At 39.3% G+C, this 15,542-nt stretch overlaps 1 protein-coding gene across 4 annotated transcripts in view; it reads left to right on the top strand.

The window, feature by feature from the left end:
• The window catches only part of enox2 (ecto-NOX disulfide-thiol exchanger 2), a 505,472-nt gene that overhangs the window by 17,015 nt on the left and 472,915 nt on the right, over nucleotides 1-15,542 (top strand). Inside the window, exon 2 of one of the 4 annotated variants that reach the window (XM_061891603.1) lies at nucleotides 13,042-13,142. The exons of 2 other annotated variants lie outside the window; for them this stretch is intronic. The gene's annotated coding sequence lies outside the window, so the exon portion shown is untranslated. Of the gene's footprint in view, nucleotides 1-12,983; nucleotides 13,143-15,542 lie in introns of all 4 variants that reach the window. One more of the 4 variants, XM_061891602.1, reaches the window with a different exon arrangement.

Genomic DNA, 15,542 nt, shown 5'->3' with positions numbered 1-15,542 from the left:
TATATCACTTATATAAGATTAGTTTTTTTTGTATTTTTGGTCCTATTTTGGCTCTTTCAACATTTTGGCTTGCCGACTCCTGTCCTTGAGAAACCTGATGAGGATTATCTCAAGGGTGAGTGCGGCTAAGATGGTTTGGGATTCCTGATTACAAGCACCTTTGTCTGACTACGGTCTGTTTAAAAAAAAAAAAAATGGAAAAAAGAACTGCATGTAGCTGAGATAGGCCCCAGCGACCCCAAAGGGAATAAGCAGTAGAAATGGATGGAAGGATGCTTTACTGTTATTTGTTTTTATCGACAATTTTAGTTTCTCTTCTCACTCAGGAATCAACGGCAAGACAACAGCATGGCGCAACCAAACCTGATAGTTAATACCCGATCAGTGATCACTTCCTGCGTTTCTTCCGACAAAGAAAAACATTAAAATATTTTAATGTTTATCAAACTTATATTTTTATTGATATTGGTTACGTTTCTATCGTGATATTTATTGATGTCGTTTTTTGCCCAGACCTAATGTGTACTGAAGTTCATACGGAAAAAATAAACACTAGAAATGTCCGATAAAGGCTTTTTTGCCGATATCCGATGTTCCGATATTGTCCAACTAGCAACCAATATATACAGTCGTGGAATTAACACATTATTATGCCTAATTTTGTTGTGATGCCCTGCTGGATACATTAAACAATGCATTAAACATGTTTTCCAAAATAAATCAACTCAAGTTATGGAAAAAAATGCCAAAATGGCACTGCCATATTTATTATTGAAGTCACAAAGTGCGATTTTTTTTTTTTTTTTTAACATGCCTCAAAACGGCAGCTTGGGAGAGCATGAGGATGGTGAAGTGGGGGGGTAGTAGGTAGCGGGGGGTGTATATTGTAGCGTCCCGGAAGAGTTAGTTCTGTTGTGTTACGGTGCGGATGTTCTCCCGAAATGTGTTTGTCATTCTTGTTTGGTGTGGGTTCACAGTGTGGCGCATATTTGTAACAGCGTTAAAGTTGTTTATTCGGCCACCCTCAGTGTGACATGTATGGCTGTTGACCAAGTGATCCTTGCATTCACTTGTGTGTGTGAAAAGCTGTAAATGATATGTGACTGGGCCGGCACGCAAAGGCGTGTTAGTCATGAATTTTACTTTTTTAAACCGATACCGATAATTTCTTATATTACATTTTAAAGCATTTATCGGCCGATAGAATCGGACTGTATTGTCACTTTCAAGGTACAAACTAAATTATGGCTAGTTGAGCAGCAATCCTGTTCCCATGTTTAGTTTTTTCAAATGTTTACTAATTGTTTTTTATTTAGTCTACACGTTGTGTTGTTGTTATTGTTATTATTTGCTTTTATCTAGTTTGCACTTTGTCTGTATTTCTATTATCATTATTATCGACTCATTTTTGCCTTATTATTTTTATTTTCCTGTTTTAATGATGTTGGATCTGTGTTGTTGTTGGGGACAAGTGTTGTAAATTAGCTTTGGCTACAAACACTATGATGCATACATTGGATAACTGTTTCAGATGTCTATGTTTTTTTATATCTGTCCCTATTTCAAATAAACCTTAATAATAATAATAATAATAATAACTGCCGATATTAATCGGACATCTCTAATAAACACCTCAAAGTACCAATGCAGTACAAGAGTATATTTTGCTCAATTTAACTGTTCAGGATTAGCCCTAGTGTGTGAATGTGAGTGTGAATGTTGTCTGTCTATCTTTGTCCAGGGTGTACACCGCCTTCCGCCCGATTTGTAGCTGAGATAGGCACCAGCACCCCCCGCAACCCCAAAGGGAATAAGCGGTAGAAAATGGATGGATGGAGGATTAGAAGCGTCCGCTTACACAAACATTATGTGATCAATAGTACTTGAGCTTCATTTCTTTAAAGCTATGTTGAGGTACATAAACATCTCAGATAATGTATAACATTTGTCATGTCAGCAGGTTCTGCTTCATTAATGTGCGTGATGGATGCGAACATCTTTGCGCTTCATTGACCTTCTGTCCTCACCCCGCCGGCGTTGTTGACCTGCTGCTCTTTTGAAAGCGTCGTGCTTTTGTTAAACGTCGCGTGGAATGAAAATGTCCATTTCTTGTGAGGATAGGCCGCTGTTCTGCTGGCCATCTTTTTATTTTATTGTTTTAAATAACATTTTTGGGCTTTACATCTTACCGTTCAGAGGAACTCAGCGGCTGTGCCTAGAAAGTAAGTTGCAGCTATGTATAGTAGTACCTCAACTTAATTGGTTCTGTGACAGAGTTCTTGTCTCAAAACACTTGTATCTCAAATTAACGTAAAAAAACAACATAAAATGTAGTACTAACAACTAAGTAATGATGTAATAATGTACAACATTTACATTGGAGGAAGGACTTCTACGCTGCTTCTCAGTCAAACAGACCATCACCATCTTCTCCATATTTTCATGGATAAATGTCCGTCATCTACATGATATTTTAGCATTCTTAGCTGACGTTAGACTCGTTGTGCTTCAGTACGGTGCATCACTGTGAATCACTCAAATTTCTTTACCGAGTTGGCGACATGCGGGGTCATGTTTTTGACGATCTCTTTCTTTAATTCATTGACTATCATCCACATGCTTTCTTCGCACTGTCTTTTAACACTCACTTTCTCCGTTTCCACCAAAGCTACATAATATTGCCTAAAGTATTTGGCCACCCATCCAAATGATCTGAATCAGGTGTCTTTATCACTTGGCCCGACCGCAGGTGTATAAAATCAAGAACTTAGGCATGGAGACTGTTTCTACAAACATTTGTGAAAGAACCGGCCGCTTTCAGTGATTTCCAGCGTGGAACTGTCACAGGATGCCACCTGTGCAACAAATCCAGTCGTGAAATTTCCTCGCTCCTAAATATTGCAATGTCAACTGTCGGCTTTATTATAAGACAATGGAAGAGTTTGGGAACAACAGCAACTCAGCCACCAAGTGGTAGGCCACGTAAACTGACAAAGAGGGGTCAACGGATGCTGAAGTGCATAGTGCAAAGAGGTCACCGACTTTCTGCACTATCAGTTGCTACAGAGCTCCAAACTTCATGTGACCTTCCAATTAGCCCTCGTACAGTACGCAGAGAGCTTCATGGAATGGGTTTCCATGGCCGAGCAGATGCATCTAAGCCATACATCACCAAGACCAGTGGTTTAAAGCATGTCGCCACTGGACTCTAGAGCAGTGGAGACGGGTTCTGAATCACACTTTTCCATCCAGCAATCTGATGGACAAGTCTGGGTTTGAAGGTTGCCAGGAGAACGGTACATTTCGGACTGCATTATACAGAGTGTGAAGTTTGGTGGAGGAGGAATTATGGTGTGGGGTTGTTTTCCAGGAATTGGGCTTCTAGTTCAAGTGGAAGGAAGTTTGAATGCTCCAGGATACCAAAACATTTTGGACAATTCTATGCTCTCAAACTTGTGGGAACACTTTGGAGCGGGCCCCTTCCTCTTCCAACATGACTGTGCACCAGTGTGAATGAACTTGACTAGCCTGCACAGAGTCCTAACCTGAACCCGATAGAACACCTTTGGGACGAATTAGAACGGCAGACAGACAGCCAGGCTTTTTCGACCACCGTCAGTGTGTGACCTCACCAATGCGCTTTTTGAAGAATGGTGGAACATTCCTATAAACACATTCCGCAACCTTGTGGACAGCCTTCCCAGTAGACTTGAAGCTCTAATGGCTGTAAAAGGTGGACCGACATCATATTGAACCCTATGGGTTAGGAATGGGATGGCACTTCAAGTTCATATGTGAGTCAAGGCAGGTGGCCAAATACTCTTGGCAATATAGCGTATGTAGATCTCTTGCTATGAGCTAATGCTAGCGAGAAAGTTTTGAGCAGGGTTTATTGTGACATTTGCGATGCCAGGCTTATAACTCTCAGGCTTGTCCCTGACAGTTTGGCTATGTTTTAGTTTTTCCTCTGCATTTGTCTTTGTTTCCTGTCAGTGCTTTTATTTTGTCTTTATTTTCTGCATGTTTCTCTGAGTGCTGTGTCCCCTCAGATGTGGCTGATTGGCACCTGGCCACACCTGGTGTCAATCAGCCAGCTGCCATTTAGACCTGCTTTGTCCTCCACTCTGGGCCGGATTATTGTCGTGTCAATGTCATTTCTACTTGACCTTCCTAGTGGTCGTGTCAATGCAGTGTAGCGGTAAGCTATATTCGGTAGCTGTTTGTAGCTTACTGTCTTTTGTTCCTTGCTTCCAGTTTGTTTGTTCATAGCCAAGTTTGGTATTCGCCTCATGCGCGCCTTTTGTTTGTACCCTTTTGTTCGGTTTTATCAAATCATGTTTTCTTATTCAATGCCTGCCACCGTCTCTGCATCTTGGGGTTCGTCACCAACACAATGTGACAATAACTCAAATTTTTGCTCGCAACTTAACATCTAACTCTTATCTCAAAACCCTCTAAAGTTGAGGTACCACTGTGCTTTTTACACTGCCTGTAACAGCAAGCATTTTCCCTTCTTACATTTTTCAAGTTTGCACCATCTCTGTGTCAAGGATGTCGATTATCGCAGATAAAACCCTTAACAAACACATTCAAATGACCCCAGCATCGATAGCATACAAGCTCAATGTCTGTCAGTATTTGGACAGGAAAAGTGTTTGAACCCAGGCTGAAAAATGGAGTTTGCCGACCACCATGATTGCGCCGTCTGTTCCCGAATTCCTGCATCCTTTTTTAGCTTTGAGCTTTTCTGCTTCAATCCGTCTGACTAAACTTTCCTGCCCAAGGCTTTTTTGTTTTTGTCTTGTTTGTGTGCTAAACTTGGCTAGTTGGCTCGGAACCAAGGGGAGAACATTCGCCTCGTTTTCCCATATTCAAATTGTTGGGAGGGAGTGACATTTCTTTACGGTGAGGACGGTTTACTGGCGAGTCTGATGGAGTTTTTAATTAGTATTTTCCAGTATGTGTGGATAAGTTTTTAATTAGTATTTTCCAGTATGTGTGGATGAGACAAGGCAGTTGCGATCAGGGATGTATATTGTTAGGATTTTATCGGTATGATACCGGTATTTATCGGTAGTAGGGTACTATATGTCATTTGTGGAATTTCATTTTAATTTGCATTTTAATTAAGCCACAACACCTCCAACATAATGTACTTTAACATCTCAGGGAAGTGTTTATTCAACAGCTGTTTTTTTTTTTCAAGTCTTAAACCAGTCAACTGTTTGAAATGCGGTTATGTCATCTTTTTGTAAAGAGCACACTGATCTAGGGCTGGGCGATTATTTCGAATATACTAAATGTATCGCGGGTTTGTCTCAGTGCGATATAGAAAATGACTATATTGTGATTAGGGCTGGGCGATATTGGCTTTTATCAATATCGCGATATTTTTATGCCATATTTCGATATACGATATATTTTACGATATTTTGCCTTGGCCTTGAATGAACACTTGATGCATATAATAATCACAGCAGTATGATGATTCTATGTGTCTACATTAAAACATTCTTCTTCATACTACATTAATATATGCTCATTTTAAACTTTCATGCAGAGAGGGAAACCACAACTAAGTCAATTGACCAAAACTGTATTTATTAAATATTCTTCATTCTTTCACGGGTAACTTTTTAAATGAAAGAAATTAATAATGTTGCTACCTTTTGTAGTAACACTTCTGCTGCATACTTTGCATTGATTGATTTATACTTTTATTGGTAGATTGCACAGTACAGTACATATTCCGTACAAGTGACCACTAAATGGTAACACCCCAATAAGTTTTTCAACTTGTTTAAGTCGGGGTCCTCGTTAATCAATTCATGGTACAAATATATACTATCAGCATAATACAGTCATCACACAGGTTAATCATCAGAGTATATACATTGAACAGCATATTGTTGTTGTCTGCTGAATATCCAAACCACCACCAGATAATGGACCCCCTGCTCTTTATGTTGGCCATTTATTGTTCTTCCTCCATTTCTGATCAGTTTCGCACCATCTCTCTCTTGTATCGTCACAAGCTCCGCTCGCTCGACCTGCCTCAGCTAACGTTAGCCATTCTGCTAACTCTCTGATCGGCGAGAGCTCTGACGCTAGACTTGCGAGAGTATGTGACGTATGTAAGAAGGCGGGCTTTTTTATCGTCTCTGTGAGAAGGAGAGACGAGGAGTGAGAAACGCCTGTTGTGTGATGCACGCAGCTAAATGCAACACGACCTGCCTGGCTCTCGGCGAGACCCTGTGACGCTACATGCACGACAGTATGTGACGTATGTAAGAAGGCGGGCTTATTTTACGTCTCTGTGAGAAGGAGACGAGAAGGAGTGAGACACACGCCAGTGATGTAATGCACGCAGCTTAAAGCAACGGTGTGAGAACATATAATCGATCATTACGATATAGTCATTCTCTATATTGCACAGAGACAAACCTGCGATATATCGATATATCGTCCAGCCCTAATTGTGATATTGGAGTATACGTCCTCACGCAGTTGCTTTTAGCTGCGGGCATTACACTGCATGCATTTCCCACTCTTTCTGGTCTCTCCTTCTCACAGAGTGGTAATAAAAGCGCACCGTCTTACATATGTCACGTGTGCAACGTCACACGCCCTCGCCGAGCAGACAGGTAGCGACATGGGTAACGTTAGCAGTGGCAGGTGCGAACGGAGTGGTGCGAGTGGTAAAACGAGAGAGAGAAGGTGAAAATCTGGTAACGAATGAAGGAAGAATTAATTCCCCAAAAAACAACACGGGGTCCATCGTCCGGTGGTGGTGTGGCTTCAAGCCGGAATACGTTCAACATTTATGCGGCAAAAGCCTTGCTACAAAAAGTAGCAGCACTGCTAATGTGTAGCACCATTTCAAAAATCACCCGCTAGAGAATGAAGAATACTTGAAACTCTGCATGTCAACATCTCGGCCGGTGCCACACCGACAAAATGCCCAAGCAACCATTTCCACATCAACACCGTATGAAAAAAATACACTGTTAAAAAAAATTCTGTAAAAAAACGGTCATCTGCTGACAGCTACGGCTGCCGAACGAAAATTAAAGTAAACATTGTAAACCAAATAATGATCAAAAACATTATATTTACAGAAATTTTCGTGAAATGTTTTGCGGAAAAATATCGTAATTTAACAGATTTCTACTAATTTATTAAGATCAACCACCTTTAATAAAGTGATGATGCAAACAGTTCTGCAGAAAAATACCTTTATTCTACAGAGTTTTTCCAAATTATTACGATCAACCACCTTTAATGAAGTGACAATGATGGCAGACCCACAGAAAAATACCATTGTTTTACAGATTTTTTCTGAAATGTTAAGATCCTTTTTAAGATTAACATGACTTTGAAAGTAATTTTAAGAAAACAGAAAATGCTACGTATAATTTGTTGTTATTTTTCTGTTAAAAAAAATAGAAATATTCATAGTTTGTCATTACAGGCATATTACTTAAAATAACAGGCGGCTTGTTTATTTATGGATAATGTCTTCAATTCTACAGTTTCATTACCTATTTAAAAAAAAAAGAAGAAGAAAAAAACAGTATAAATTTAGAGTAAATTAACCATAAAAATAGGATTTTCTTTTTCTTTTTTACAGTGTAGTCTAAAACCGGAGATAACGTCCGTAGTGACCTACCAAATAGCTACCATGAATTGATTAACGTGGACCATGACTTAAAAAATTATTTGGGTGTTACCATTTAGTGGTCAATTGTACGGAATGTGTACTGTGCTGTGCAATCTACTAATACAAGTTTCAATCAATCAAAGCAAAGGACGTATACACTTTTTGATTTCCTATTATGCAGCTCATTTTTATTTGACAGTTATTGAAATATCTTGTGTGACATCATGCACAAAAGTGCGCTTTATGTTTTAAACTATTGTAGTGGCGTTCCGTACAAAAAGTGCACTTTAATTTAGTGTTGTTTTGATATGTCATTTTAGTGACATCATGCACAAAAGTGCACTAAGTGAAGTGAAGTGAATTATATTTATATAGCGCTTTTCTCAAGTGACTCAAAGCGCTTTACATAGTGACACCCAATATCTAAGTTACATTTAAACCAGTGTGGGTGGCACTGGGAGCAGGTGGGTAAAGTGTCTTGCCCAAGGACACAACGGCAGTAACTAGGATGGCACAAGCGGGAATCGAACCTGCAACCCTCAAGTTGCTGGCACGGCCACTCCACCAACCGAGCTATGCCACCCCGATACCTTGTTTTAAAATGTCTGACAATCTTGCACTTTCTGTTTTGGAAATGACATGAATGTTCGTGCCACTGCTTAATAACTGTTTAATAAATACAGTTTTGCTAAATTGATTTAGTTGTGATTTCCCTCTCTGAATGATAGTTCAAAATGAGCATATATTAATGCAGTATGAACAAGAATGTTTTAATGTAGACACATAGAATCATCATACTGCTGTGATTATATGCATCAAGTGTTCATTCAGCAAGGTCCATAAAGACATGGATGACAGAGTCTAGTGTGGATGAACTTGACTGGCCTGCACAGATTCCTGACCTGAAACCGATAAAACACTTTTGAGATGAGTTAAAACAGACTGAGAGCCAGACCTTCTCTACCAACATCAGTGTGTGACCTCACCAATGCGCTTTTGGAAGAATGGTGGAAAATTCCTATAAACACTCTCTGCACTCTTGTGGACAGCCTTCCTAGAAGAATTGAAGCTGCAATAGCTGCAAAAGTTGGACCGACATCATATTGAACCCTATTGGTTAGGAATGGGATGGCACTTCAAGTTCACATGTGAGTCAAGGCAGGTGGCCAAATACTTTTGGAGACTCAAAGTTTGGGGTGTTCCTGAACACAACCTGGCTGGAGGTGTGTTTTTGTTGTGGCTGCTGGCTGTTTTTAATATTTAATCGGCTATCAGATCTTTTCCTCAACAAGTTGTATCGTATGATTAGTGCGATTGTTATAATTCCCTGTATCGACCCGATAATTAGATAGAACACAAGTAAGGTAACCCATTTAAGACTTCATGTGCTGAAGGAAGGACTAAAGATAAGATAGCTTCTGGAGACAAAGTAGTATCCACTATGAATAATGCTGCTCTGGCATCCCACGTCTCTCAATACTTCAACACTGCAGTATCCCTGCCCCGCGGTCTTTGGTTTCCGCGGCGTTCTTCACCGCCAATCTTTGTTCCGTATCCTGGCGGCTTCTAATCGTATGCGACGGCTCCTAAAGGTGTGAAGTAAATTAATTTCATAGCCCAGTAATTTAGTGACCGCCATTCACGTTGACAAGTCAGCGGGGGGGGGGGTGTACTGTACCTTGGAAAAAGTCATAGGTTGATGTAAAGTCATAAAGAATGATTAAAACGTGTTTGCAACTGCATTTAAAAAAAACCCCGGTCTTGGATTTTTGTAGCTGATGTTGTATTTTGCTACAATACGCAGTTAATAGAACTGGAACTTACCACTCCTTTTGGATTTATGCAAGATGAAGAAGAAAGAAGAAGTATTGCACGCTCTGGTTAGTATTAGTATAGTACCGCAATGCTAATTAATCATATTCGGTACTATACCGCCTCTGAAACGTACTGGTCCCCCAGTCCCGTCGTCGTAACATTGTGTCATTGCTGGTTTACAAGCACTGGAGCATGTTCGGCAGCACACAATCACTGAGTACTTAAAGCAGACACAGTGTGTAGACAGAAAATGGAGAACGGACGCATTTTGATTTAAAAACTAACGAAAAAAGTGAAGTTATAACACTGGAACGTTCTCAGGAAGAGGTGCTTTAAGACGTGGCTAAAGTCCATACGAATTCTGCAGAGTTGTAGCTACTTCTAAATCACTAATCCTGGTCTCCATGGAGACAAAGTAAGTTTCTTCCAAGCATCATCCCTGCAGGACGAGGAATAGCTAAACATGCTTCACTACACACCGTAGCTCACCGGCGTCACAATGTAAACAAACACCATTGGTGGATCTACACCTAATATCCACTGTAATGATACCAAGTACAGGAGCGTATCTAGTCGATACTACTATGATTACATTCTTTTTTTTTTAGCATCGCAAAATCTTCTTTCGTTTAAAAAAAAAAATGGATGTTACGTTTATAAACACAGAAAATATGGACACATGAGGACTTTGAATATGACCAATGTATTATCCTGTAACTACTTGGTATCACGTTGATATTAAAATTTTTAAAAATTCCGACTTTTTGACAGTTAGACAAAGCCCAGTCTTTTTTCCCTTCCAACTGCTGATACGATACAAAAGTGACAGAAAAAATCCTGACTTTGTGACAACTAGGACTTTTTTTTTCAAATTTTCACAAAGTCTGGATTTTTTCCAAGTGTCACAAAGTTGGGATTTATTTTCTGACTTTGTGACACTTAGAAAAAAAAATCCAGACCTTGTGACACAGAAAAAAATCCCGATTTTGTGGCACCCCCTCACCCCCCATGTATATTCCTGTAACTACTTTATATCAGATTGGTACTAATGTAAAGTATCAAACAACAGACGAATAAGTCCATCCATCCATTTCCTACCGCTTATTCCCTTTCGGAGTCGCGGGGGGCGCTGGCGCCTATCTCAGCTACAATCGGGCGGAAGGCGGGGTACACCCTGGACAAGTCGCCACCTCATCGCAGGGCCAACACAGATAGACAGACAACGTTCAGACTCACATTCACACACTAGGGCCAATTTAGTGTTGCCAATCAACCTATCCCCAGGTGCATGTCTTTGGAAGTGGGAGGAAGCCGAAGTACCCGGAGGGAACCCACGCATTCACGGGGAGGACATGCAAACTCCACACAGAAAGATCCCGAGCCTGGATTTGAACCCAGGACTGCAGGACCTTCGTATTGTGAGACGAATAAGTGATTATTAAATTTGAACAGAAGTGTAGATAGAAAATTTAATAGTAGAAAATAACCAGATATTAACAGTAAATTAACAAGTAGATTAATAATAAATGTTTACAGTTTATCCTTTATAATGTTCACAAAATGATAGAATGATAAATGACACAATAAGTGAAGTGAAGTGAAGTGAATTATATTTATATAGCGCTTTTCTCTCGTGACTCAAAGCGCTTTACATAGTGAAACCCAATATCTAAGTTACATTTAAACCAGTGTGGGTGGCACTGGGAGCAGGTGGGTAAAGTGTCTTGCCCAAGGACACAACGGCAGTGACTAGAATGGCGGAAGCGGGAATCGAACCTGCAACCCTCAAGTTGCTGGCACGGCCACTCTACCAACCGAGCTATGCTATATGTTACTGCTTATGTCAACAGCTAAATTAGGAGCCTTTGTTTGTTTACTTACTACTAAAAGACAAGTTGTTTGTATGTTCACTATTTTATTTAAGGACAAAATTGCAATAAGAAACATACGTTTATTATACCGTACGATTGTTTTTTGTTAAAATAAAGCCAATAATGCCATTTTTTTGTGGTCCCCTTTATTTAGAAAAATATCAAACTCCCCAAAAGTATCGAAATACATTTTGGTACCTGTACCAAAATATTGGCATCGGGACAACACTGACTACATTGCGACCTCATTTTTGGGTAGTCAGCCATTCCAAAGGGTCCGAAAAGCTGAGCATTTTTTTCCCCAACATAAGTAATAATGTAAATCCAATAATTCTTTCCAGACAGCCAACAATGTTAGAATAAATATTGTTCTACGTGCAGAAAACTACTCAAAATTACGACAGGGACGAACACGCCGAAACGTACATCAAAACCAGGGATGTTCCGATCTAGATTTTACGCTGCCGATTCCGACACTGGTCATCCGTGAATGAGATTGGCTGATACCAATACTGATACCAATGGCATGTATTAACTGTACATTTTTGTACGTTTTTATGTTGAGCACTATTGACAATGTAACAATATCAACATCATATTTCATCATATTAGTTACATACAATTGTACTTTCTACTACTTATTCAAATCCATTTGTTTTTGCCCTGAAAGTCCTCCTGTGTTTAGGGAATTTCCCACCCCGAGTTTGTAAACATTAACAAAAATATACTTTTGATCACTCCAGTATTGGTCATTATACTGATAATGCGCTGAATATCAACACCACCAATCTATGGAAGGATCGGCCCTCACTTGAGCGTGACAATGCAGAAACACCAACAGATGCTATTATATTGTTATCTTATATCACAGTGTTTCCCCCAGAAATGTTGTTAGGGAGGGGGAGTGGACCAGGGAAGGGGCTGGGTGGGTGTAAGGAACAGTTTATTTTGGCGTGTCGCTTCCATCACATCTCCCATCTCACCACAGCCTGGGGGGCAATAGACTACAGACTGTGGTGAAGTAGGCAGGCTTCGTCGCATGAAGAAGCCTACAACTTCTGGTTGTGTTTTCCGATCCATTTGCTGAATGGCGATATACGATACATATCTCTACTTTTTCCTTAAAGTAAAAACAAAACGGTCCTAGTTACCTGAGATACTAAGTACGTCATTATTATGACTTAGTAATTTACTAAGTCAAAATAATGGCTTACTAAGTCGGAATAATCACTTACTAAGTCAAATTAATGACTTACAGTAAGTAAGCGTTTGCAATAAGTGTTTGGAAAAAAAGAGTTAAAGTGGGGCCACATCCTGACATATTTTCAACTCATCACTCATCATTTATTACAACATTTGGGAAGTCTGTAGTTCATTTGTATTATGCAAATGTTATGTTTTTATCAACATGTGATAGCAGGGAGCCTACCATTCAAAACTAAGCTGCTACATTACTAATTATTAATGTAACTATAGCTGAAGAAAATATTACAATAGCAATAAGAGAGACTATTCATCCCTGAACACCATGGAGTTCGTTTAGGCTTTATGATGCAGTTACATTATTATATCAACTATCAGAGACAGCTTCAGGAAACTCTTCTAACACAATGTCCTTTTTTGCTGCTTCAACACAGCTCAGTCAACAAATCCATCCATCCATCAATTTTCTACCGCTTTTTCCCTTTGTGGTAGCGGGGGGAGCTGGTGCCTATCTCAGCTACAATCGGGCGGAAGGCGGTGTACACCCTGGACAAGTCGCCATCTCATCGCAGGCTCAGTCAACACAGAAAAAGGTAAAGGGAAATAACTTAGTTGTTAACTGTAGGCTTGTCTTTCTCTCTGACAGACAGGGCTTTGCTGTCCGTAACACACACACACGCAGGCACACACACCGCACAGTGAGATAAGGTTACGCTAAGAGCTAATTAGCCTTCACCTCAAGGACTGCGAGCAAGCTGAGCTGCCGCTTATGTTTCCAGAACGTCAACGGACTCATAGTGATGTTACTAATAGTTGACTTGGAAGAGTTTATTATAATTTGGGGAGAGTCCGCTGCATTATGCTCACCTGCTAAACACCTTTCTGCTCACTTGGTAAACGTGACCAAGCACTTATTTCTTGCTGTTGTTTATACATCTTCCTTGCTTTCTGTCGCTATGTTTATGTTTAGCCTCGTCCTCCAGTGATGGTAATACTTAATAATGATACTGAATATACTAAGACTTGCAGTTTTTTTGCCGTAAATGGAGGTGACTATTCTTCGTTTAGTGGAGCGGCTCCACACTGTGGTAGCCAAGGAAGGACGATGTTTGTGGTCGGCATGAGAAGGCATTGTGTACTTTTTTGCAAAAATAAGCGGCCGATCAATGGACACATCCCTCCACAAAACATTCAATACGGAGGAACCACAACTACTTAATATTGTTTTCAAAAAGTTTAATAAATACGAAAAGTTTTTCCATGTATTTGTACATCCCTCTCAGACTTGGCACTACTGATAGGGCTTACTTCCTAATAGCATGCGAACTAAGGAGGGCCAAATGTGACATTTAATATATGATTTAGTCTTTAATTAATGATTTAATGTGTCATCAATAGATTTGATCATTTAATCATGAAAACAATTAAATTAACATGTATTAAAATAAAAAAAAATAATGAAGTCCTTTGCCAAATGTGATTTTACATTAAATTAGTGACACATTTATTAACATATTTTTGTATTTAATTCTATTTAATGACACATTGAAGTACGTCTTTTGTGTCTTGCCTGTATTATTTGTGTTTTGGACTTTACCGTTATTTTTTCCCCTGCACTTGCGTTTTGTAAAGATGCTTGTGTTTTGGTGGTTAACGTGTGTTTTGGACCTTTCTACATGCTTACCCCTGCCTTCCACTGTACAAAACGCTTATAAACGACAAATGAAATGGGAAAAGTGACCATTTAACATCCCTTTTACCTTTTATTGAAGACTTACTTTGGCAAAGCGACGTGGAGAGACAGAGTATTTGTGTCCTTTGCTATGAGTTCTTCAATTTAATAGTCTTTATGACCTTCTTTATCTGAGTGCTGGTACTCGCGCCTTTTTATGGCCCCACAGTGGCTTATTTTGCAGTCGTACGCATTACAATATCACCAACGAGCGGGATTCTTTGTTCGGGCACTTGATTCCACGGAATCCATGGGCTAGTTTGTTCAAAATTTGTCGAAAACCGACTCATATGAAAAGTGGGGTACCACCACCACTGTAATATCCACATTTAAACTGAATAAATTAATTCTATCCTCAAAATTCTACACATAAAACCCCACAATTTAATATATATATTTTTTTTAAATATTCCAAATTTATAAAAAAAAAAAAGTGATGTACATAAGTATTCACAGCATTTGTTTAATACTTTGCTGATACACATTTAGTAGCAATTACAGCCTCAATGTTTGTTTTTGAATGCGAGCACAAGCTTGGCAGACCTACAGTATCTTTGAACATTTCCAGCCATTCCTTTTTGCAGCACCAACTGAAAGCATTTGTATGCACGTACAACACTTGAAACATTTACTACATCAGTATGTGGAATTTAAATATAGAATGGATTAAAGACATCATGCAGTGTACTAATATCATCCTATAAGCACATAACGTTTACGAAATACAAATAAGAACCACCCCGATAAACCTTTTTAACTTATTGATAATATTATTAATCTATCTAAATAAAATATAGACTTAGACAAACTTTAATAAACTATATAGAATATAGCTTACTTTGCTATTTAGTATTTATTTAAATGTTATTCTCTATGGAGTATATTGTGAATACATTGAGAACAGAAAGTGAAGAAACGTATTAGCAATTGCTATGTAATTGAGAAGGGGTCAAATAAAATAAACTCTGCTTCTTCGTACTCCTTTTCGAACATCCTCTTTTTCCAGTTTCCAAAAACAATTTGAAATGTGGACTTGCCAGACCACAGAACACCTTTTTCACTTTGCATCAGTCCATTTTAGATGAGCTCGGACCCAGCAAAGCCGGCGGCATTTCTGGGTGTTGTTGATAAATGGCTTTGGCTTTGCAATGTAGAGTTTTAACTTGCGCTTAAAGATGTTGCGATGAACTGCATTTAGTGACGGTGGTTTTCTGAAGTGTTCCTGAGCCCATGTGGTGATATCCTTTACACACTGATGTCG

The sequence above is a fragment of the Nerophis ophidion genome, linkage group LG29, assembly GCF_033978795.1.
Source record: "Nerophis ophidion isolate RoL-2023_Sa linkage group LG29, RoL_Noph_v1.0, whole genome shotgun sequence".
Lineage (NCBI taxonomy): Eukaryota > Metazoa > Chordata > Actinopteri > Syngnathiformes > Syngnathidae > Nerophis > Nerophis ophidion.
Note: the sequence above shows the minus strand (reverse complement) of the source record. Positions and strands in the feature narration are given on the sequence as shown.